The sequence below is a fragment of the Pleurodeles waltl genome, chromosome 1_2, assembly GCF_031143425.1.
Source record: "Pleurodeles waltl isolate 20211129_DDA chromosome 1_2, aPleWal1.hap1.20221129, whole genome shotgun sequence".
NCBI lineage: Eukaryota > Metazoa > Chordata > Amphibia > Caudata > Salamandridae > Pleurodeles > Pleurodeles waltl.
The window spans coordinates 1,333,258,420-1,333,284,280 of record NC_090437.1 but is presented as its reverse complement, the minus strand read 5'-3'; the positions used below and the strand labels follow the sequence as shown (position 1 = coordinate 1,333,284,280).

General features: G+C 47.6%; 1 protein-coding gene across 5 annotated transcripts in view; it reads right to left on the bottom strand.

Moving 5' to 3' along the window:
- Window positions 1-25,861, bottom strand: part of LOC138251737 (long-chain-fatty-acid--CoA ligase ACSBG2-like) — a 359,144-nt gene that overhangs the window by 173,846 nt on the left and 159,437 nt on the right. Inside the window, exon 1 of one of the 5 annotated variants that reach the window (XM_069205677.1) lies at window positions 452-1,064. The exons of the other annotated variants lie outside the window; for them this stretch is intronic. The gene's annotated coding sequence lies outside the window, so the exon portion shown is untranslated. Of the gene's footprint in view, window positions 1-451; window positions 1,065-25,861 lie in introns of those variants that run through there. 5 annotated transcript variants of the gene reach the window in all.

Sequence of the window (25,861 nt, the reverse complement as noted above, 5' to 3'; positions counted from 1 at the left end):
CCGCTCTCTCTCCAGGCAGAACATGAGTTACCTTGACATTTTTATTGTTGCCTGAATATCACTGGAGGCAAGCAATGCTGCAGCAGGGGCTGTTCAAACTATAATATACTTGCAAACAGAGTGCCCCTCCTAAAGTGATCACCCGGTGCGGTGGCACCGGTCGCACCGCCCTAGAGCCGGCCCTGGCTACAGTACAATGAAGATGCTCTTCAGCCCCCGGGGTGGCTACTGCTGACGTAGAGAGCAGCAGGCGCCTGAACCCACTCAGCTGAGAGGGCCCTGCGGCGCCACAGCACACAGATGGGTCAAAGCGTCCATGAAGGTATCTGCCGAGGCCGGAGCAGGGACCCTGATGGCGAGGCCGGCCCAGCAGGGCCGCAGCTAAGAAGTCTACTCCGGGTCGGACTTTAAAAGCTGATTTTTAAGCACTGGATGTCGTGAGACGCCTTACCTTCCCCGGCTCTGCAGTGACGCCCGTCTGCTGGGATGTCTGAAGGGTGGATGTCTGGATGTCTGAAGGGTGGACGTCTGCCTGGATGTCTGAAGGGTGGACGTCTGCTGGGATGTCTGAAGGGTGGATGTCTAGATGTCCGAAGGATGTCCGTCTGGATGTCTGATGGGTGGACGTCTGCTGGGGTGTGTGAAGGGTGAATGTCTGGATGTCTGAAGGGCGGACGTCTGCTGGGATGTCTGAAGGGTGGATGTCTGGGTGTCTGAAGGGTGGACGTCTGCTGGGATGTCTGAAGGGTGGATGTCTGAAGGGTGGACGTCTGCTGGGATGTCTGAAGGGTGGAGGTCTGGATGTCCGAAGGATGTCGGTCTGCTGGGATGTCTGAAGGGTGGATGTCTGGATGTCTGAAGGGTGGACGTCTGCCTGGATGTCTGAAGGATGTTCGTCTGCTGGGATGTGTAAAGGGTAAATGTCTGGATGTCTGAAGGGTGGACTTCTGCTGGGATGTTTGAAGGGTGAATGTCTGGATGTCTGAAGAGTGTCCGTCTGCTGGGATGTCTGAAGGGTGGACGTCTCCAAACTCCGAGAGACACCCGGTGAGTGAAGGGCTGCAGCAGGGAAGGCTGGGCTCAGCCTGGGAGGGGAAGGGCACACAGGGGCGAGTCTCACTCTGTAACTAGTGGGAGGGCTCTGAAGTTTGGTAACAACCAGCCAACAACCATTGGCAAAGCCAGTAGGTCTGGTGGAGGCCGCCTGCCTTTTGCAAGCCTTGTTTTATTTTGTGATGGTGTTTGCAAATCGTTACTATTCGGGCCTTCATCAGTGTAAAAAAATGGCAAAATGTTTTTGGTTTCAAAAAGCAAACACTACCACAGTACTCCCTAGCATCGAAGGGAACTACTTTGTATGTGGATGTGCCCATTGTGAAAGGGCAGTGTGAGGTAACTCACCAGGAAGTCAGCCAATGCCTGGAGGGGGCTGGCACATTGCCCCTTGATGCATGCTGAGGTTGGTGGAAAGAATATGAATGACACAACCACAGACTAATCGGTGAAGTGTGAATAAAATCCCCCCCAAAGCCCCACAACTAACTAAGGGCCTGGTTTGGAGTTTGGCAGAGGTTTTTTTTTCCATGACAAGCGTGATGGATATCCCATCCGCTGTATTGCGATTACATTATATCCTATGGGAATCATAAGATGGCGGACGGGATATCCGTCACCTTTGTAACGGAGTAAACTCTAAATCAGTCTCTAAATTACACACATAATTTTAGTAAATTCAAAAGGTCTTGGCTAAAACAGACCTAAAATCCCAATAGACTGCCAGCCTCTTGCCTTTGAGGTAGGGAGGGAGGCGGGGGGGAGGAAGGCAAGAAAGAAGACAGGAAAAGATACGGGTAAGACTGAAGAAAGGCAGCAAGAAAAAAACAGAAAGAAAAACACTTAGGTTTGCATAGATACAGCACTCCCGTGAGCTTCTATTCAGAGTTCTTGTGAGTTGCTGTTTGTGTTACTGTTGTCTTTCAGAAGCCTCAGGCACCACAACTTTCTCAGGCTAGTGAAATGGCCCCCTTCTGACAAACAAAGGCTGCTCCAAAAGGAATTTACAACAGCATTAGCAGGAGACAGAAACTGATAAAAAAGACGAAATGTGCCCTGTGATCAAATCAAAAGATTCATATATCACATCAGGCTCCAGACACAAAGGCAACACTAAAGTATATATAAAGTAAAAACAAAGACACCAGCACTGAAGGAAACTAGTGTGTGTGTGGATGTGCTCCTTGTTAGAGAGTAAAATGCAATCACTCAAAGTGCAGGTAACCGGCGGATTAAGTAGACTGACCCGCTGTAGTCGTCAGAAGCAAAATCTGAATGACACAGCAACAGACCAGTCGATGAAGAGAGCTGTCTGAGAGCCCCTTTAAGTAAGAATATTATAAATATAATCTACGTAAAATCAAAAGATCTTGGCTAACGCCAGACCTAAAAAGGGCAGGGTTGACCTGGGAGCTGTCGGGGGAGAAGGTTTCCAGGTGGGATTCAGTGGGTGTGGTTACAGGCCTTGATTTAGTGTTGTTTGGAGCCACTGCAAATATTATCTGCTCAAGTGTATTTCCCTTCAGATGGGAGATTTCGAAAAGACATTTTAATAGTAAGCAGAGGGAGGGTGGCTTAAGACTGGAGGTTTTCGAGCTGGTCGCCACTGTGAGTGCTTGGAGCTAGCCAATTCAAAGGAGATCCCCCCCCTTCTAAACATCTTCTGCAACGTGAGAGCAGCGTGAACTCACTTAAGGCAGAAGAGACCCGATCCAATAGATTTCAGTTGTACATCTGAGTCAGACCATCTTGTCAATACACGTGGAAAGTGAACAGATAAAAATATAAAGATTCCAACAGATTGTCCCAAGAGTAGGTGTGTGTGGATTAGCAAGGTTTAAGACCTACAAGGCAAAATTATTACTTTTGAGACAATTTACAGAGCTTATAAGTAGGATTCAGTGCCATAGGTACATGGCATAGGGATGTCTTTGCCAAATGGAACCAGGCAATGCCACATTCACACAATGCACTATATTGCATGCAAGGAATGGCATCCTGCCACTTGGCCACAAGGTCACATACTTGCCCTGAGTCATTAAAGGGTGTGTTTTAAGTGGGTGCTTTAGATCAGGTACCACAGTGTGGGTGCATGAGGTGCCACTGAGAGGGTCTCAGCATCACATGTCCACAGGTACCACAACAAAGAAGCACAGACATGCCAGGAGGGTCAGTGAGGACAATCGTGCCCGGGTGCCAGTGCAGTGCACGCCACCATTGCTGCAGAGTGGCAAAAGGAGGTCTGGCAAGGAGAGATGGACCCTGGTCTACAGTGAAGGACAACCCCTTCCACAACTAACAGTAAGGACATGGTCCTACCTGGGGGTGGCGGGAGCTTTGCCTTCAGCGCTCTTGGCCTTGGTACCACAGGGCTGAACCCTCTCTCACAAGAGAGATTTGAGAGAGGGGCAAAAAAGCATCCTTTGGGCTAGTCGAGTGGGACTTGGAATGGTGGGCAGTGGTAGTAACTCCCTGCTCCTGTGGTAGGAACTTCTCACAAGCAAAAGGGCCACACCGCATGCTCCAAGCAGCTGAGCCTTAGTAGCCTCCATTGTCAATTCAGGCCAGTAATCCACTGGTGGCAGCCAACCTTCTACTGCTCAGGTCACTTCCAGAGCAGGGGTCTTCTTCGGCCCGGATTCTATCCCTGGCTCAAAAGTGAGGCACAGCATCATGCCCGCCCCCAGATCCTTGTGCGTAATGTGCACAGAGTTTCCCTAATAAAAAGGTGAACTGATGCTTTGGTTGCCAAAGCCATCCTATAGCACAACCTGGTGGTTCTGGTTGCTGGAGCCATCTTATAACTCAAGCTGGTGGTTCTGGTTGATAAAGTAATTTTATGACACAATCTAGTGTTTCTGGTAGCTAGAGCCATCTTATAACACAAGCTGGTGATTCTGGGTGCTAAAGCCATCTTATAACACAAGCTGGGGGTTGTGGTTGCTCTAACCATCTTAATACACAAGCTGGTGGTTCTGGTTGAGGAAGCCAACTTATAGCATAAGCTGATGGTTTTGGTTGCTAAAGCCATCTTATAACACAAGTCGGTGGTTTTGGTTCCTAAAGCCATCTTATAACACAAAATGGTGGTTCTGGTTGTTAGAGGCATCTTATAACACAAGCTGGTGGTTCCGGTCATTAGAGCCATTTTATAACACAAGCTGGTGGTCCTGGTCTAAAGAGCTATCCTGTAGCACTAGCTGGTGGTTCGGGTCACTTCAGCCATCTTATAACACATGCAGGTGGTTCTGGTTGCTAGAGCCATCTAATCGCAAAACCTGGTGTTTCTGGTTGCTAAAGCCCTCTTATAACACAAGCTGGTGGTTCTAGTCAATAAAGCCATCTTATAACACAAGCGGTGATTTTGATTGCTAAAGCCATCTTATAACACAAGCTGGTGGTTCTGGTTGCTAGAGCCATCCTATAAAACAAGCTGGTGGTTCTGGTTGCTAGAGCCATCCTATAGGGCTAGTTGGTGGTTCTGGTCGCTAGAGCCATCCTATAGCACAAGCTGGTGGTTCTGGTCACTTGGGCCATCTTATAACAGACACTGCTGGTTCTGGTGGCTTGAGCCATCTTATACCACAAGCTGATGGTTCTGGCTGAGGGACCCGTCTTATAACGCAAGCAGGTCGCTCTGGATGCTAAAGCCATCTTATTACGTAAATTGGTTGCTAGAGCCATCCTATAACCCATGCTGGTGGTTCTGGTTGCCAGAGCCATGTTATAACACAAACTTGTGGTTCTGGTTGCTAATGCCATCTTATAACACAAGCTGGTGGTTCTGGTTGCTGGCGCCATCTTATAACACACACTGGTGGTTCTGGTTGCTAAAGCCATCTTATAACACAAGCTGGTGGTTCTGGTTGCTAGAGCCATCTTATAAGGCCAGCTGGTGGTTCTGGTTGGTGGAGCCATTTAATAATGCAAGCTGGTGGTTCTGGTTGCTAAAGCCATCTTATGAGCTGGTGCTTCTGGTTGCCGGGGCCCTCTTATAACACAAGCTGGTGGTTCTGGTTTCTGGACCCATCTTATAACATAAGCTGGTGGTTCTGGTTGCTAAAGCCATCTTATAACACAAGCCGGTGGTTCTGGTTGCTAAAGCCATGTTATAACAGAAGCTCGTGGTTCTGGTTGCTAGAGACATGTTATAACACAAACTTGTGGTTCTGGTTGCTAAAGCCATCTTATAACACAACCTGGTGGTTCTAGTTGCTGGCGCCATCTTAAAACACAAGCTGGTGGTTCTGGTTGCTAAAGCCAGCCATCTTATAACACAAGCTGGTGGCTCTGGTTGCTAGAGCAATCTTATAAGGCCAGCTGGTGGTTCTGGTTGCTGGAGCCTTCTTATAATGCAAGCTGGTGGTTCTGGTTTTTAAAGCCATCTTATAACATAAGCTGGTGGTTCTGGTTGCTGCAGCCATTTTATACCCAAGCTGGCAGTTCTGGTCTCTAAAAGCTATTTTATAATGCAAGTTGGGCTACTGGTTGCTAGAGCTATCCTATAACACAAGCTGGCGGCTCTAGTCACTAGAGCCACCTTATAACACAAGCTGGCGGTTCTAATCCCAAAAGTCATCCTATAACACAAGCTGGTGGTTCTGGAGCCATCTTATAACACAAGCTGGTGTTTCCGGTCACTAAAGCCATCTTATAACACAAGCCGGTGGTTCAGGTTGCTAAAGCCATGTTTTAACAGAAGCTGGTGGTTCTGGTTGCTAGAGCCATCCTATAACTCAAGCTGGTGGTTCTGAATGCTAGAGCCATGTTATAACACAAACTTGTGGTACTGGTTGCTAAAGCCATCTTATAACAAGAGCTGGTGGTTCTGGTTGCTGGCACCATCTTATAACACACGGTGGTGGTTATGGTTGCTAAAGCCATCCTATAACACAAGCTGGTGGTTCTGGTTGCTAGAGCCATCTTATAAGGCCAGTTGGTGGTTCTGGTTGCTGGAGACATCTTATAATGCAAGCTGGTGGTTCTGGTTGCTAAAGCCATCTTATAACAGAAGCTGGTGGTTCTGGTTGCTGGAGCCCTCTTATAACACAAGCTGGTGGTTCTGGTTGCTGGATCCATCTTATAACAGAAGCTGGTGGTTCTGGTTGTTAGAGCCATCCTATAACCCAAGCTGGTGGTTCTGGTTGCTAGAACCATGTTATAAAACGAACTTGTGGTTCTGGTTGCTAAAGCCAACTTATAACACAAGCTGGTGGTTCTGGTTGCTGGTGCCATCATATAACACAAGCTGGTCGTTCTGGTTGCTAAAGTCATCTTATACCACAAGTTGGTGCCATCTTATAAAGCAAGCTGGTGGTTCTGGTTGCTAAAGCCATCTTATAAAACAAGCTGGTGGTTCTGGTTGCTGGCGCCATCTTATAACACAAGCTGGTGGTTCTGGTTTCTATAGCCACTTTATAACACAAGCTGGTGGTTGCTAGAGCCATGTTATAACACAAACTTGTGGTTCTGGTTGCTAAAGCCACCTTATAACACAAGCTGGTGGTTCTGGTTGCTGGCACCATCTTATAACGCACAGTGGTGGTTATGGTTGCTAAAGCCATCCTATAACACAAGCTGGTGGTTCTGGTTGCTAGAGCCATCTTATAAGGCCAGTTGGTGGTTCTGGTTGCTGGAGCCATCTTATAACACAAGCTGGTGGTTCTGGTTGCCGGAGCCATCTTATTACACAAGCTGGTGGTTCTGGTTTCTGGAGCCATCTTATAACATAAGCTGGTGGTTCTGATAATGCAAGTTGGGGTACTGGTTGCTAGAGCCATCCTATAACACAAGCTGGCGGCTCTAGTCACTAGAGCCACCTTATAACACAAGCTGGCGGTTCTAGTCCCAAAAGCCATCCTATAACACAAGCTGGTGGTTCTTGAGCCATCTTATAACCCAAGCTGGGGGTTCTGGTTGCTAGAGCCATGTTATAACACAAACTTGTGGTTCTGGTTGCTAAAGCCATCTTAAAACACAAGCTGGTGGTTCTGGTTGCTGGCGCCATCTTATAACACACAGTGGTGGTTATGGTTGCTAAATCCAGCCTATAACACAAGCTGGCGGATCTGGTTGCTAGAGCCATCTTATAAGGGCAGTTGGTGGTTCTGGTTGCTGGAGCCATCTTATTACACAAGCTGGTGGTTCTGGTTTCTATAGCCATTTTATAACACAAGCTGGTGGTTCTGGTTCTGGTTGCTGGCGCCATCTTATAACACAAGCTGGTGATTCTGGTTGCTAAAGCCATCTTATAACACAAGCTGGTGGTTCTGGTTGCTGGCGCCATCTTATAACGCAAGCTGGCAGTTCTGGTTGCTGTCACCATCTTGTAACACAAGCTGGTAGTTCTGGTTGCTGGCGCCATCTTATAATGCAAACTGGTGGTTCTGGTTGCTGGATCCATCTTATAAGGCCAGCTGGTGGTTGTGGTTGCCAGAGCCTTCTTATAACACAAGTTGGTGGTTCTGGTTGCTGGAGCCATCTTATAATGCAAGCTGGTGGTTCTGGTTTCTAAAGCCATCTTATAACATAAGCTGGTGGTTCTGATTGCTACAGCCATCTTATACCCAAGCTGGCAGTTCTGGTCACTAAAAGCTATTTTATCATGCAAGTTGGGGTACTGGTTGCCAGTGCCATCCTATAACCCAGGCTGGTGGTTCTGGTTGCTAGAGCCATGTTATAACACAAACTTGTGGTTCTGGTTGCTAAAGCCATCTTATAACACAAGCTGGTGGTTCTGGTTGCTGGCGCCATCTTATAACACACGGTGGTGGTTATGGTTGCTAAAGCCATCCTATAACACAAGCTGGTGGTTCTGGTTGCTAGAGCCATCTTATAAGGCCAGTTGGTGGTTCTGGTTGCTGGAGCCATATTCTAATGCAAGCTGGTAGTTCTGGTTGTTAAAGCCATCTTATAACAGAAGCTAGTGGTTCTGGTTGCTGGAACCCTCTTCTAACACAAGCTGGTGGTTCTGGTTGCTGGATCCATCTTATAACATAAGCTGGTGGTTCTGGTTGCTAAAGCCATCTTATAACACAAGCCGGTGGTTCTGGTTGCTAAAGCCATGTTATAACAGAAGCTGGTGGTTCTGGTTGTTAGAGCCATCCTATAATCCAAGCTGGTGGTTCTGGTTGCTAGAGCCATGTTATAACACAAACTTGTGGTTCTGGTTGCTAAAGCCATCTTATAACACAAGCTGGTGGTTCTGGTTGCTGGCGCCATCTTATAAGACAAGCTGGTGGTTCTGGTTGCTAAAGCCATCTTATAACACAAGCTGGCGCCATCTTATAACGCAAGCTGGTGGTTCTGGTTGCTGGCGCCATCTTATAACACAAGCTGGTGGTTCTGGTTTCTATAGCCATTTTATAACACACGCTGGTGGTTCTGGTTCTGGTTGCTGGCGCCATCTTATAACACAAGCTGGTGGTTCTGGTTGCTAAAGCCATCTTATAACACAAGCTGGTGGTTCTGGTTGCTGGCGCCATCTTATAACACAAGCTGGTGGTTCTGGTTTCTATAGCCATTTTATAACACACGCTGGTGGTTCTGGTTCTGGTTGCTGGCGCCATCTTATAACACAAGCTGGTGGTTCTGGTTGCTAAAGCCATCTTATAACACAAGCTGGTGGTTCTGGTTGCTGGCGCCATCTTATAACACAAGCTGGTGGTTCTGGTTGCTGTCACCATCTTATAACACAAGCTGGTAGTTCTGGTTGCTGGCGCCATCTTATAATGCAAGCTGGTGGTTCTGGTTGCTAAAGCCATCTTATAACACAAGCTGGTGGTTCTGGTTGCTGGAGCCATCTTATAATGCAAGCTGGTGGTTCTGGTTTCTAAAGCCATCTTATAACATAAGCTGGTGGTTCTGATTGCTACAGCCATCTTATACCCAAGCTGGCAGTTCTGGTCTCTAAAAGCTATTTTATAATGCAAGTTGGGGTACTGGTTGCTAGAGCCATCCTATAACACAAGCTGGCGGCTCTAGTCACTAGAGCCACCTTGTAACACAAGCTGTTGGTTCTAGTCACAAAAGCCATCCTATAACACAAGCTGGTGGTTCTGGAGCCATCTTATAACACAAGCTGGTGGTTCTGGTCACTAAAGCCATCTTACAACACAAGCCGGTGGTTCTGGTTGCTAAAGCCATGTTATAACAGAAGCTGGTGGTTCTGGTTGTAAGAGCCATCCTATAACCCAAGCTGGTGGTTCTGGTTGCTAGAGCCATGTTATAACACAAACGTGTGGTTCTGGTTGTTAAAGCCATCTTATAACACAAGCTGGTGGTTCTGGTTGCTGGCGCCATCTTATAACACAAGCTGGCGCCATCTTATAACGCAAGCTGGTGGTTCTGGTTCCTATAGCCATCTTATAACACAAGCTGGTGGCTCTGTTTCTGCTTGCTGGTGCCATCTTATAACACAAGCTGGTGGTTCTGGTTGCTAAAGCAATCTTATAACACAAGCTGGTGGTTCTGGTTGCTGGCGCCATCTAATAACACAAGCTGGTGGTTCTGGTTGCTGTCACCATCTTATAACACAAGCTGGTAGTTCTGGTTGCTGGCGCCATCTTATAATGCAAGCTGGTGGTTCTGGTTGCTAAAGCCATCTTATGAGCTGGTGCTTCTGGTTGCCGGGGCCCTCTTATAACACAAGCTGGTGGTTCTGGTTTCTGGACCCATCTTATAACATAAGCTGGTGGTTCTGGTTGCTAAAGCCATCTTATAACACAAGCCGGTGGTTCTGGTTGCTAAAGCCATGTTATAACAGAAGCTGGTGGTTCTGGTTGCTAGAGCCATGTTATAACACAAACTTGTGGTTCTGGTTGCTAAAGCCATCTTATAACACAAGCTGGTGGTTCTGGTTGCTGGCGCCATCTTATAAGACAAGCTGGTGGTTCTGGTTGCTAAAGCCATCTTATAACACAAGCTGGCGCCATCTTATAACGCAAGCTGGTGGTTCTGGTTGCTGGCGCCATCTTATAACACAAGCTGGTGGTTCTGGTTTCTATAGCCATTTTATAACACACGCTGGTGGTTCTGGTTCTGGTTGCTGGCGCCATCTTATAACACAAGCTGGTGGTTCTGGTTGCTAAAGCCATCTTATAACACAAGCTGGTGGTTCTGGTTGCTGGCGCCATCTTATAACACAAGCTGGTGGTTCTGGTTTCTATAGCCATTTTATAACACACGCTGGTGGTTCTGGTTCTGGTTGCTGGCGCCATCTTATAACACAAGCTGGTGGTTCTGGTTGCTAAAGCCATCTTATAACACAAGCTGGTGGTTCTGGTTGCTGGCGCCATCTTATAACACAAGCTGGTGGTTCTGGTTGCTGTCACCATCTTATAACACAAGCTGGTAGTTCTGGTTGCTGGCGCCATCTTATAATGCAAGCTGGTGGTTCTGGTTGCTGGATCCATCTTATAAGGCCAGCTGGTGGTTCTGGTTGCCGGAGCCATCTTATAACACAAGCTGGTGGTTCTGGTTGCTGGAGCCATCTTATAATGCAAGCTGGTGGTTCTGGTTTCTAAAGCCATCTTATAACATAAGCTGGTGGTTCTGATTGCTACAGCCATCTTATACCCAAGCTGGCAGTTCTGGTCTCTAAAAGCTATTTTATAATGCAAGTTGGGGTACTGGTTGCTAGAGCCATCCTATAACACAAGCTGGCGGCTCTAGTCACTAGAGCCACCTTGTAACACAAGCTGTTGGTTCTAGTCACAAAAGCCATCCTATAACACAAGCTGGTGGTTCTGGAGCCATCTTATAACACAAGCTGGTGGTTCTGGTCACTAAAGCCATCTTACAACACAAGCCGGTGGTTCTGGTTGCTAAAGCCATGTTATAACAGAAGCTGGTGGTTCTGGTTGTAAGAGCCATCCTATAACCCAAGCTGGTGGTTCTGGTTGCTAGAGCCATGTTATAACACAAACGTGTGGTTCTGGTTGTTAAAGCCATCTTATAACACAAGCTGGTGGTTCTGGTTGCTGGCGCCATCTTATAACACAAGCTGGCGCCATCTTATAACGCAAGCTGGTGGTTCTGGTTCCTATAGCCATCTTATAACACAAGCTGGTGGTTCTGTTTCTGCTTGCTGGTGCCATCTTATAACACAAGCTGGTGGTTCTGGCTGCTAAAGCTATCTTATAACACAAGCTGGTGGTTCTGGTTGCTAAAGCCATCTTATAACACAAGCTGGTGGTTCTGGTTGCTGTCACCATCTTATAACACAAGCTGGTAGTTCTGGTTGCTGGCGCCATCTTATAATGCAAGCTGGTGGTTCTGGTTGCTGGATCCATCTTATAAGGCCAGCTGGTGGTTCTGGTTGCCGGAACCATCTTATAACACAAGCTGGTGGTTCTGGTTGCTGGAGCCATCTTATAACATAATCTGGTGGTTCTGATTGCTACAGCCATCTTATACCCAAGCTGGCAGTTCTGGTCTCTAAAAGCTATTTTATGATGCAAGTTGGGGTACTGGTTGCTAGAGCCGTCCTATAACACAAGCTGGCGGCTCTAGTCACTAGAGCCACCTTATAACACAAGCTGGCGGTTCTAGTCCCAAAAGCCATCCTATAACACAAGCTGGTGGTTCTTGAGCCATCCTATAACACAAGCTGGTGGTTCTTGAGCCATCTTATAACCCAAGCTGGTGGTTCTGGTTGCTAGAGCCATGTTAAGACACAAACTTGTGGTTCTGGTTGCTAAAGCCATCTTATAACACAAGCTGGTGGTTCTGGTTGCTGGTCACTAAAGCCATCTTATAACACAAGCCGGTGATTCTGGTTGCTAAAGCCATGTTATAACAGAAGCTGGTGGTTCTGGTTGTTAGAGCCATCCTATAATCCAAGCTGGTGGTTCTGGTTGCTAGAGCCATGTTATAACACAAACTTGTGGTTCTGGTTGCTAAAGCCATCTTATAACACAAGCTGGTGGTTCTGGTTGCTGGCGCCATCTTATAACACAAGCTGGTGGTTCTGGTTGCTAAAGCCATCTTATAACACAAGCTGGCACCATCTTATACCGCAAGCTGGTGGTTCTGGTTGCTAAAGCCATCTTATAACACAAGCTGGTGGTTCTGGTTGCTGGCGCGATTTTATAACACAAGCTGGTGGTTCTGGTTTCTATAGCCATTTTATAACACAAGCTGGTGGTTCTGGTTCTGGTTGCTAAAGCCATCTTATAACACAAGCTGGTGGTTCTGGCTGCTAAAGCTATCTTATAACACAAGCTGGTGGTTCTGGTTGCTAAAGCCATCTTATAACACAAGCTGGTGGTTCTGGTTGCTGTCACCATCTTATAACACAAGCTGGTAGTTCTGGTTGCTGGCGCCATCTTATAATGCAAGCTGGTGGTTCTGGTTGCTGGATCCATCTTATAAGGCCAGCTGGTGGTTCTGGTTGCCGGAACCATCTTATAACACAAGCTGGTGGTTCTGGTTGCTGGAGCCATCTTATAACATAATCTGGTGGTTCTGATTGCTACAGCCATCTTATACCCAAGCTGGCAGTTCTGGTCTCTAAAAGCTATTTTATAATGCAAGTTGGGGTACTGGTTGCTAGAGCCGTCCTATAACACAAGCTGGCGGCTCTAGTCACTAGAGCCACCTTATAACACAAGCTGGCGGTTCTAGTCCCAAAAGCCATCCTATAACACAAGCTGGTGGTTCTTGAGCCATCCTATAACACAAGCTGGTGGTTCTTGAGCCATCTTATAACCCAAGCTGGTGGTTCTGGTTGCTAGAGCCATGTTAAGACACAAACTTGTGGTTCTGGTTGCTAAAGCCATCTTATAACACAAGCTGGTGGTTCTGGTTGCTGGCACCATCTTATAAGGCCAGTTGTTGTTTCTGGTTGCTGGACCCATCTTATAATGCAAGATCGTGGTTCTGGTTGCTAAAGCCATCTTATAATAGAAGCTGGTGGTTCTGGTTGCTGGAGCCCTCTTATAATACAAGCTGGTGGTTCTGGTTGTTAGAGCCATCCTATAACCCAAGCTGGTGGTTCTGGTTGCTAGAGCCATGTTATAACACAAACATGCGGTTCTGGTTGCTAAAGCCATCTTATAACACAAGCTGGTGGTTCTGGTTGCTGGCGCCATCTTATAACACACGGTGGTGGTTATGGTTGCTAAAGCCATCTTATAACACAAGCTGGTGGTTCTCGTTGCTAAAGCCATCTTATAACACAAGCTGGTGGTTCTGGTTGCTGGCGCCATCTTATAACACAAGCTGGTGGTTCTGGTTCTGTTTGCTGGTGCCATCTTATAACACAAGCTGGTGGTTCTGGTTGCTAAAGCCATCTTATAACACAAGCTGGCGCCATCTTATAACGCAAGCTGGTGGTTCTGGTTGCTGGCGCCATCTTATAACACAAGCTGGTGGTTCTGTTTGCTGGCGCCATCTTATAACACAAGCTGGTGGTTCTGTTTGCTGGCGCCATCTTATAACACAAGCTGGTGGTTCTGGTTGCTGTCACCATCTTATAACACAAGCTGGTAGTCCTGGTTGCTGGCGCCATCTTATAATGCAAGCTGGTGGTTCTGGTTGCTGGATCCATCTTATAAGGCCAGCTGGTGGTTCTGGTTGCCGGAGCCATCTTATAACACAAGCTGGTGCTTCTGGTTTCTAAAAGCTATTTTATAATGCAAGTTGGGGTTCTGGTTGCTAGAGCCACCTTATAACACAAGCTGGTGGTTCTGGTTGCTGGCGCCATCTTATAACACACGGTGGTGGTTATGGTTGCTAAAGCCATCTTATAACACAAGCTGGTGGTTCTCGTTGCTAAAGCCATCTTATAACACAAGCTGGTGGTTCTGGTTGCTGGCGCCATCTTATAACACAAGCTGGTGGTTCTGGTTCTGTTTGCTGGTGCCATCTTATAACACAAGCTGGTGGTTCTGGTTGCTAAAGCCATCTTATAACACAAGCTGGCGCCATCTTATAACGCAAGCTGGTGGTTCTGGTTGCTGGCGCCATCTTATAACACAAGCTGGTGGTTCTGTTTGCTGGCGCCATCTTATAACACAAGCTGGTGGTTCTGTTTGCTGGCGCCATCTTATAACACAAGCTGGTGGTTCTGGTTGCTGTCACCATCTTATAACACAAGCTGGTAGTCCTGGTTGCTGGCGCCATCTTATAATGCAAGCTGGTGGTTCTGGTTGCCGGATCCATCTTATAAGGCCAGCTGGTGGTTCTGGTTGCCGGAGCCATCTTATAACACAAGCTGGTGCTTCTGGTTTCTAAAAGCTATTTTATAATGCAAGTTGGGGTTCTGGTTGCTAGAGCCACCTTATAACACAAGCTGGTGGTTCTAGTCACAAAAGGCATCCTATAACACAAGCTGGTGGTTCTGGAGCTATCTTATAACCCAAGCTGGTGGTTCTGCCCTCTAAAGCCAGCGTATATCCCAGTGATGTGGCACTTGGTGTCTGTTTAACCAAACGTGGAAGGAGGCAGAAATTAGAGGCATCCACCTTGGTTTACAGCTCAGTACCGTGGAAACTAGGCACCTCCTAACATTTGCATTATCTGAGAATCATGAGCTCGGAGATGTCAGATCATATTGCATGGGATGTGACTCCTCCCAGGCAGGTTTCAGCCAATCAAGGGCTGTTGCTGGGGCTGCAGGGAATCCCTCTGGAGGTAACAAAGGACACAAGGATTGACACAAACAGGTTTCTATGTGAGGTGAGAGCAAGAGGCCATGCCCTTGGGCTTTCATTTCACAAGGGTCACCCACATGCCAGCCACAGGCCGACCTGCTGGGTCTTGCACAAACCAGCTGGACAGGCCAGAGGCAGACTCTGCCCTCATGAAGTGTGTGTTAACTTGACACAACCAACAGGGACATGCTGGGCTTCACTTTTGGGGGGGGGGGGGGTAGAAGGGACTTTGTCCTTGTCTTCGACCTTGCATAGGGCTCTCAGGGGCGTAGCTTTGGGGGGGATGTTTGACGTGTTACGCCCCCCTAATAAATGTAGTTTGCATCTTTGTACCTACTGACCTACTTTCGCCCCTGAGGGCTCTCCCGCCTATTGGCTGGGCTTGGGTTGTACAGGTGCGTGGCACATCCGGTCAGACACATCCGGTCAGACATGGCGTCCGAATGCAGCACACAACACATCCTGGGCACACACTGCATTTCCGCACTAGACCTGGAATCACCTGGGAACCAAACACTTGTGTTCAAAAGGGCAAAAAATAAAAACACGAGCTAGCCATGGCTTACAAATTATCAAAGAAGAAGCCAAACCTTGAGAGTTATTAACAGCTATAGGGAGCACTCGCCGTACCAAGGCCCAGATTTACAAAATTTACACGCAGCGCCAAAAAATACTGTGCTGCACTGTGTAACAAGGAGAGAGCAGGAGAGCGCAATATCTACAGATCTACGGCACTCTCCTCCCCCCTCGCTAGCGCCGGCGCACAATGAGGCCTCCAAGTGCCACACACACACATTTACACCATAGTGCAAAGACGCCTGCGTAGTTTACCATAGGATTTGTACTGGATGGGTACCCTTTATTCAGTGCTTAATTTGTAAATAAAAACGTGCCGGTGCCCAAAACCCTCCACCTAAATAGGCAGCTGCTGCATTTAAATGTTGAAACACAGACTACTGAAGCAGCGTAATCCTGAAGCCATCTAGGGCCTCTTCAGTCCATTTACAGCCACTCAATGCCCCTTCAGCTCACTCTTGCAGCTTTCTGCTTTCTACCTTTGTGACGCTTTTTCGTCTTTCTCTTTCCCATATGTGTCTTTTGCGCGCAATAAATGCCTGAGGCAGAAGAATAAGCACCAGCCCTCAAAAATAAGTGCTGTGCTCTGCACCGGAAACAACAAGCACAAATTAAGCACTGCTTTTAGTACAAAATACTATGCTTAGATTCAGTTTAAAACGTTGCCCGCATTGAATGCATGCTCTGCAGTGCAGCACACGTGCAAAGTGGAAAGCAAAGGACAGATAAAAGCATTTCTCCTTTCTATACCTGCTTCAAAGCACAAGATCCTGTTCACTAGTAGATAGAGTTTTGCATAAAAAAGCATAAACAGCATGAGTGGTTGCTGGGGAACGCCCATGCAACATCCGCTTGGCACTAAGTAAGGCAAAGCAGCGCTTTACCTTACTTTCAGGCAACTTTCCGCGCTGGAAAATAAACAAAAAAATATTTTTGTGCAGGTTTAAAGAGTGCGAAATGTTTGTAAATCTGGGCCTTAGTGAGTCTTATTTGGCTGGCTACAAACTCAAGTGAATCCGGCTCTGACCACATCCGAACCCTGGACTTTGTTCCAAGTTGGTCACCACCGCCAGCACCCGGGCCTGCAGACTTTATCACATTTAAAGCTGAATCATCGATGCACATCATGTGCACCTGCCCAGCTTGGGGCCACGTGCCTCCTTTAATATGTGACACATGGGCACTTGCAGCCACTCTGTGATCCTCTGTCTTCAGGGACATCATACCCAGTTTAGGACCAGATTCATATAATACGTGACATGAGCCGAAAGTCTCTTACTGAAGCCCAACCAGCAGCCATGCGGCTCAGTACTGGGCCACTGCAAACTCACTAGCAGCCATGCTGGCTCAGTACTGGGCCACTACAAACTCACTAGCAGCCAAGCTGGCTCAGCACTGGGCCACTGCAAACTCACTAGCAGCCATGCTGGCTCAGCACTGGGCCACTGCAAACTCACTAGCAGCCATGCTGGCTCAGCACTGGGCCACTGCAAACTCACTAGCAGCCAAGCTGGCTCAGCACTGGGCCACTGCAAACACACTAGCAGCCATGCTGGCTCAGCACTGGGCCACTGCAAACTCACTAGCAGCCAAGCTGGCTCAGCACTGGGCCACTGCAAACACACTAGCAGCCATGCTGGCTCAGTACTGGGCCACTGCAAACTCACTAGCAGCCATGCTGGCTCAATACTGGGCCACTGCAAACTCACTAGCAGCCATGCTGGCTCAATACTGGGCCACTGCAAACTCACTAGCAGCCATGCTGGCTCAGCACTGGGCCACTACAAACTCACAAGCAGCCATGCTGGCTCAATACTGGGCCACTGCAAACTCACTAGCAGCCAAGCTGGCTCAGCACTGGGCCACTACAAACACACTAGCAGCCATGCTGGCTCAGTACTGGGCCACTGCAAACTCACTAGCAGCCATGCTGGCTCAGTACTGGGCCACTACAAACACACTAGCAGCCATGCTGGCTCAGTACTGGGCCACTGCAAACTCACTAGCAGCCATGCTGGCTCAATACTGGGCCACTGCAAACTCACTAGCAGCCATGCTGGCTCAATACTGGGCCACTGCAAACTCACAAGCAGCCATGCTGGCTCAATACTGGGCCACTGCAAACTCCTCTTACCAGCACAGCACCACACACCCTCTAAACTGCCTCACCTACACCTCCTGCTCACCTGACTTGTAAGGGCAGCTTTAGTACCCACCCCCCCTTTAAATGCCTTATGCAGAGCTCTCTGCTGGCTCCCAACTACTTACTTCCATGATGTTGTTTTAAACTCCTAATGTGCACAGTGCTCCCTAGTTTTTCATCGGATGGATTTAAGTAACTGAAATGAAACTTGCTTGGTTGATATACGGCATGAGTACAAACATGAAGGATACTATAGGAGGCAAAGGTTTACTACTGGTTTCTATACAGTGATTAACTACTAAAAAGTGAAATGCCAGGGCCCTTTTGAGGAGACCACCACAGCTTGCACCACCCATTGCCCCTGCCAGCGCTGCCCATGACGGAACCAACACAACTACCGACCACCAGACTCCCAGTGTGACAGCTCAGACTTCTCCAGGCCCCCAAAAGCTATAAGAATGGTGTGGGCGGCATATTATTCATTCATAATGTCTATCGAACCAGTGCTTAATTTGTGCTTGTTGTTTTCGGTGCTGAGCACCGGCACTTATTTTTTAGGGCCGGGGCTTATTATTCTGCCTCAGGCGTTTGCTGCGAGCAAAAGACACACATGGGAAAGACGGAGGAAGAGAAAAATGAAAAAGCGTCCCAAAGGGAGAAAGTGAAAGCTGCAGGAGTGAGCTGAAGGGGCAGCAAATGGCGTTATATGGATTGGAGAGGCCCGAGATGGCTTCAGGATTACGCAGTCTCAGTATTCCCTATTCTAACATTTAATTGCAGCAGCCGCGTGTTTAAGAGGAGGGCTTTGAGCACCGGCACGTTTTTATTTACAAATTAAGCACTGTATCGAACTATGTAACGCTGTTGTTGTGCTCATCTCAAATTTAGGCAGACAGTGCTACCATGTGGTGGATTCTCATTTGAGCCGGTGTTCAGTAATTAAGTGTCGGTGCTCAGTTCCAGGCACAACCAGCTCAAATTAAGCACTCCCTATAGGAACCCAAACACCTTTTGACTATTTAACACATTATCAGCACCCAAACAGTGGAGGGTCAGAGGAGCAGACGTCACAACAGGGAATACTGCTGGCTTCCTAGCGTACCCGGCAATCAAGGAAATAATGCCTAGTGCAAACCCATATCGCAGATGTCCAGTACTTGAAGAATGAGTTTGACGATCCTCAAGGGAGTTCTTCTACGCCAAGCCACAGAAATCTTTTATAGAGGAGAATCCTTCTAGATAAATGGCCATTTCTGAATTACCCGTCTCTTCTTAGCAATGGCAATCCTGAAAAAGATCAGGTTGTTCACCCAGTGATCCTTCATCCAATCAATTTATAAGGTAAAAGTTCTATTTGGGTCCTTTTAGTGAGGTATTCCCTACTCCTTTCAAGCATGACAGAGACAAGAAGGCATGGTATGTGTTGCACCTGGTCCTCTCTGCAGGGTCACCACTAAATGTTTTGCCTTCACTCCTCCTTCTTTCTGAAATTTATTTTTGTTGGCTTTTAGGACTTTGTGTATTTTGCCACTGCTAACCAGTGTTAAAGAGCTTGTGCTCACTCCCTAAAACCTGATCGGCGTATTTAATTAACTTATAAGTTCCTTGTAGAGTGGTATACCATATACCCAGGTGCCTGCAGCACCTATTGTGCCACCCACATAAGTAGCCTTTAAAAGCATGTCTGCTATTGCAGCCTATGTGTGCAGCATCAGCCGGAAGGTCCCTTTTTAATACGTATAAGTCAGACATATGGTATGTCCTAAAGAGCCCAGGGCCAGGGTGCATCGTATTTAAAAGGTTGGACATGTACTTTTTAGTTTTACATGTCCTGGTAGTGAAAAATTCCTTCATTCGTTTTTCACTACTGTGAGGCCTACCTCTCCCATAGGATAACATTGGGTTATTGTATTACATATAATAAGTGATATGTTTTGTTTGGGAACAAGTACAAATATCAATTGTAATTTAAAATCCTCTTTAATGGTAAGTCGCATTTTAAGTCATAGTTCTGAAAATGTCACTTTTAGAAAGTTGGCAATTTCTTGTCCTAATCATTTGGTGCTGGAACCCTGTCCCTGGGTCACATGAGTAGGTGTAGTTGACAGTTGGCCTTTGTCTATTTCTCTCAGACAGCTGCACAATAGGGGACTGTGTGTTGGCAGGATGGGCCTCCTAACTTAATGGGAGGAACAGAGCTGTGCACAGCTACACTTGCACTTTAACAGAAACTTCCTCAGCACACACACAAAAAGAGCTTTACCCTAGCCTTTTGTTACTCCAGACATCCTGGGACCAGCACAGGGAGGCAGGAAATTCCAGACATGAAAACTGCCATTACCTTCATAAAGAATGAGGAGTCAAAAGGTAGGGCGGTCAAGGGAATGTGCTGCAAGCCCACAACAAAGCAGAGGAAGCACCTGTGGGACTGCAGAACAAGAACATGAAAGTACATGTCTTGCAGGTCGAAGGACACCATTCAGTCCTCAGGGTCCTGAGCGGACTGAACCTGGGACAGAGTCAGTAGTTTGAATTTATGTTTTGGAAGAAAGCTATTCAGGAAATGAAGATCTAAAACTAGCCTAAGCCCACCATCTTTCTTGGGGACTAAGATGTACTGGGAGACTCAAGGATTCTATTGCACCCTTGGCCAGCAAAGACTGATTCTCTTTGTCAAGGATAGTGGCAAGCTCTGCTCAGGCTTGAGGAGAAACATGGGGAACAGGAGGGAGAGCAGATAGTAAAGTAATTATGTTGAATAAATTGCAGATCCCAATGGTCAGAAGGAACTGCAACCCATCTGGCTGGACACAGGTGAATTCTGCCCTTTGCCCACCAAACAAGTTTTAGCAGGAGGAAATCAGAGAGCTCAGTGGCAGCTGCATCAGGCAAAGAGGAGGAGGAGGAGGAATGACCTTATTGGTGGCCTTGGCTCCTGCCTGTATCACATCCTTCTGAGCCACTGATTGTGTGATCAGGTTGTTAAACCAGCTGGGAGGGGGGCTGTGTCCCAGAGGTAATGGAGGTTCTGGGAGTATCCATGAAATTTCTGATATTGCTGGTGAAACTGGCAACCTCAGCATGGCTACCTTTAAACTGCTCCAGTGCCAAGTTAGCTGTGTCCCCAAACAACTTGCTTATCCATAACAGCTGCATGCACACCCCCAGAAGAACTTGTGGCGTGCATCCAGGCATGATGCTGAATCACACCACAGCACAGCCATCACAGCCTGTAAATCGCCCCAACAAACAAACAAACTCAGAGACCTTGAAGCCAAGCTGGAAGAAGGGAAACCTCCCTTGTCAAGCACATCAGTGCAGTTTGATTCCCTGCTAAGCAAAGCAATGAGGAAGGCACTTTGGGTCACTTTGGTGGCCGGAGCCTGAACAACAAGACTCTCCAGTGTTGGGTCAAAAATATTAGATCCCCAGAAGCGTATTTGTGACACTGCACAATGAGGCAACTTACTGGTGGTGCGGAACATGACTACATGCATGTCATTGTCAAAGCCTACGTCAAGGCCTTGGTGAAAGGTAGCATATCATAGGTGCTCGGCAGTCATGTGAGTGCACCCTTGCAGATCATGTCTGAACAACTGTCTTATCATGGGTACAGCCCTGGCTTATAACAGCAATGCACACCTGCAACAATTGGCCAAACATTTCAGCTTGCAAGAGTGACCTTCTGGTCCTCCTGGATAAGTACATAGACTGGAGACAGCTGGTGTGTGAGCTACAAGACTCCTTCTGTGAAATATGCACTGAGTTAAAATTTCAGAGGAGTGAATACAGAGGAGACTCAAAGGGGAACAAAACAGAAGCTATGCGGAGAAACTGAGTACACACAGAAGCTGCCTCGGGAGCCTGTTTCATCTCTGTCACCATCAGGGATAGGGGGACGTAGACTGGAGTGAGCCAGATGTTTCTAATCTGTACCCCTAAACTATACATTCCATGCAGTGCGTGCAGTCTGAGTTCCCCCGACTATAATGTTGGACTGCTTCCGTGCAAAAGAAAATCACTAACTGTTGGTGAATACTATTTTGAGTAAGCAAGGGCGTAGCTTAGTCAGTAAGATTCTGGGATGTGACTCTTAAATTTCCCAACTAAATCAGCAGTGGGCTGCAGGGTGGAGGGGTGAGATGGCCAAGGTTCAGGATGGACGGTTTCCATGAGAACAGGATCAGCACTGGATTGCATTAGGTGTACCTCTGTCCGGAGTGGTACAGTGGGAGAACAGCGATGGGCTGGAGTGCTGCCCCAGTGATTGCAACTGGTCAGACTATCTGTACGCATTCATCCCATCGCCTTTCAGGTGTTTGATTGCCAGTAGGGTGCCTAGAAACCTGAGACTAGTGCAGCTTTCCAAATCTACCACTGCCAAAGTTTGTGAATTCCAAATAGTAAACCTTTCTACTTTTTTGTGCACCTCAAACCCCTCCCACTGAAGCTGCACCGCTACCCGTCAAACCTGGGCCTGGTAGTTCTCTCTGGGAACGCATGCCTATGGTCACATACAACACAACGGCCTGGAGTCCCTGCCCTAGCAGTATTTTAAATGTATTTTCTCTGCACCTCCTCTTCTTTGTCTCTGCTACAAGAAGCCTTGATGGTAGAGTTGTCAAATCGATGCATGTGTGTAGGGCTTCATGTTTCTAGGCCTCACCGTTTACAAATAGTTTTAGCAACGGATTCACAGCCCCATATACTAAACTCAAGTCACAAACAGAGGAGGGTTGTAGGAGGCTGGACTGGCTTGTAGTGAGTACCAAGGGGTACTTGCACCTTGCACCAGGCCCAGTTATCCCTTATTAGTGCATAGGGTGTCTAGCAGCTTAGGCTGATAGATAATGGTAGCTTAGCAGAGCAGCTTAGGCTGAACTTGGAGACGTGTGAAGCTACTACAGTACCACTTAGTGTCATATGCACAATATCATAAGAAAACACAATACACAGTTATACTAAAAATAAAGGTACTTTATTTTTATGACAATATGCCAAAGTATCTTAGAGTGTACCCTCAGTGAGAGGATAGGAAATATACACAAGATATATATACACAATAGCAAAAATATGCAGTATAGTCTTAGAAAACAGTGCAAACAATGTGTAGTTACAATAGGATGCAATGGGGAAACATAGGGATAGGGGCAACACAAACCATATACTCCAAAAGTGGAATGCGAACCACGAATGGACCCCAAACCTATGTGACCTTGTAGAGGGTCGCTGGGACTATTAGAAAATAGTGAGAGTTAGAAAAATAACCCTCCCCAAGACCCTGAAAAGTGAGTGCAAAGTGCACTAAAGTTCCCCTAAGGACAAAGAAGTCGTGTTAGAGGAATAATGCAGGAAAGACACAAACCAACAATGCAACAATGCTGGATTTTCAATCTGGGGTACCTGTGGAACAAGGGGACCAAGTCCAAAAGTCACAAGCACGTCGGAGATGGGCAGATGCCCAGGAAATGCCAGCTGCGGGTGCAAAGAAGCTTCTACTGGACAGAAGAAGCTGCGGTTTCTGCAGGAACGCAAAGGGCTAGAGACTTCCCCTTTGGAGGACTGATCCCTCTTGCCTTGTAGAGTCCTGCAGAAGTGTTTTCCCGCCGAAAGAACGCCAACAAGCCTTGCTAGCTGCAAATTGTGCGGTTAGTGTTTTTGGATGCTGCTGTGGCCCAGGAGGGACCAGGAGGTCGCAAATTGGACCAAGAGGTAGAGGGGACGTCGAGCAAGACAAGGAGCCCTCTTAGCAGCAGGTAGCACCCGGAGAAGTGCCAGAAACAGGCACTACGAGGATGCGTGAAACGGTGCTCACCTGAAGTCACACAAAGAAGTCCCACGTCGCCGGAGAACAACTTAGGAGGTCGTGCAATGCAGGTTAGAGTGCCGTGGACCCAGGCTGGACTGTGCACAAAGGATTTCCACCGGAAGTGCACGGAGGCCGGAGTAGCTGCAAAAGTCGCGGTTCCCAGCAATGCAGTCTAGCGAGGTGAGGCAAGGACTTACCTCCACCAAACTTGGACTGAAGAGTCACTGGACTGTGGGGGCCACTTGGACAGAGTTGCTGGATTCGAGGGACCTCGCTCGTCGTGCTGAGAGGAGGCCCAAGGGACCGGTAATGCAGCTTTTTGGTGCCTGCGGTTGCAGGGGGAAGATTCTGTCGACCCACGGGAGATTTCTTCTGAGCTTCTAGTGCAGAGAGGAGGCAGACTACCCCCACAGCATGCACCACCAGGAAAACAGTCGAGAAGGCGGCAGGATCAGCGTTACAGAGTTGCAGTAGTCGTCTTTGCTACTTTGTTGCAGTGTTGCAGGCTTCCAGCGCGGTCAGCAGTCGATTCCTTGGCAGAAGGTGAAGAGAGAGATGCAGAGGAACTCGGATGAGCTCTTGCATTCGTTATCTAAAGTTTCCCCAGAGACAGAGACCCTAAATAGCCAGAAAAGAGGGTTTGGCTACCTAGGAGAGAGGATGGGCTACTAACACCTGAAGGAGCCTATCAGAAGGAGTCTCTGACGTCACCTGGTGGCACTGGCCACTCAGAGCAGTCCAGTGTGCCTGCAGCACCTCTGTTTCCAAGATGGCAGAGGTCTGGAGCACACTGGAGGAGCTCTGGACACCTCCCAGGGGAGGTGCAGGTCAGGGGAGTGGTCACTCCCCTTTCCTTTGTCCAGTTTCGCGCCAGAGCAGGGCTAAGGGGTCCCTGAACCGGTGTAGACTGGCTTATGCAGAAATGGGCACCAAATGTGCCCATGAAAGCATTTCCAGAGGCTGGGGAGGCTACTCCTCCCCTGCCTTCACACCATTTTCCAAAGGGAGAGGGTGTAACACCCTCTCTCAGAGGAAGTCCTTTGTTCTGCCATCCTGGGACAAGCCTGGCTTGACCCCAGGGGGGGCAGAAACCTGTCTGAGGGGTTGGCAGCAGCAGCAGCTGCAGTGAAACCCCAGGAAAGGCAGTTTGGCAGTACCATGGTCTGTGCTACAGACCGCTGGGATCATGGGATTGTGCCAACTATGCCAGGATGGCATAGAGGGGGCAATTCCATGATCATAGACATGTTACATGGCCATATTCGGAGTTACCATTGTGAAGCTACATATAGGTAGTGACCTATATGTAGTGCACGCGTGTAATGGTGTCCCCGCACTCACAAAGTCCGGGGAATTGGCCCTGAACCATGTGGGGGCACCTTGGCTAGTGCCAGGGTGCCCTCACACTAAGTAACTTTGCACCTAACCTTTACCAGGTAAAGGTTAGACATATAGGTGACTTATAAGTTACTTAAGTGCAGTGAAAAATGGCTGTGAAATAACGTGGACGTTATTTCACTCAGGCTGCAGTGGCAGGCCTGTGTAAGAATTGTCAGAGCTCCCTATGGGTGGCAAAAGAAATGCTGCAGCCCATAGGGATCTCCTGGAACCCCAATACCCTGGGTACCTCAGTACCATATACTAGGGAATTATAAGGGTGTTCCAGTAAGCCAATATAAATTGGTAAAATTGATCACTAGCCTGTTAGTGACAATTTGTACAGAGAGAGCATAACCACTGAGGTTCTGGTTAGCAGAGCCTCAGTGAGACAGTTAGGCACCACACAGGGAACACATACATATAGGCCACAAACTTATGAGCACTGGGGTCCTGACTAGCATGGTCCCAGTGACACATAACAAACATACTGAAAACATAGGGTTTTCACTATGAGCACTGGGCCCTGGCTAGCAGGATCCCAGTGAGACAGTGAAAACACTCTGACATACACTCACAAACAGGCCAAAAGTGGGGGTAACAAGGCTAGAAAGAGGCTACTTTCTCACAAGGGTGTGCAGGCAGATTAATAGGGAGAGCCGAGCCATAACCGAGCTATGAGTCTGGCTTGGCTCTTAAAGTCCGTGGACGAGCCGAGCCTTGAAAATGTTTAACATGTATATATCGTGTACAAACATAATGTAAAAATATTATACAATCTCTTCAAAATTAAAAGAAATGTATTTCTTTATCATGCGGAAATGCTTCACCTTAGTACATCAGATTATATCACTGCATAGGCAGACATTTATGAAAAGTGATAGTTTTTAGAAATGTTATGGCTAGGCCCCCACCCCAGTAACAACACCAATAGTGATCTAACAGGCAAGTCAGTAATCATGTAAACCCCGAAGTCCAAATTGACTAAGATTGTGTGTCCTCTTTGGTATTTACTAACCACGCTAAGTAGATGTGCATGACATGTAACGTAAGGCAGCACATGTTACTTGGCGTTGAGGAGGCATTACACGACGGTTCCCATGAATCCACCCATGTATTTTGATGCAAACTCTGACCTACAAAGGCTTATTCAGGTCCCAGCTTGTCAGCTTTGTGTTTGTCCCTCCCATGGAGCCGTGGCCCTATTTCTGCCATCTCTCAATCCACTACTTGCTTTTAAACACATTT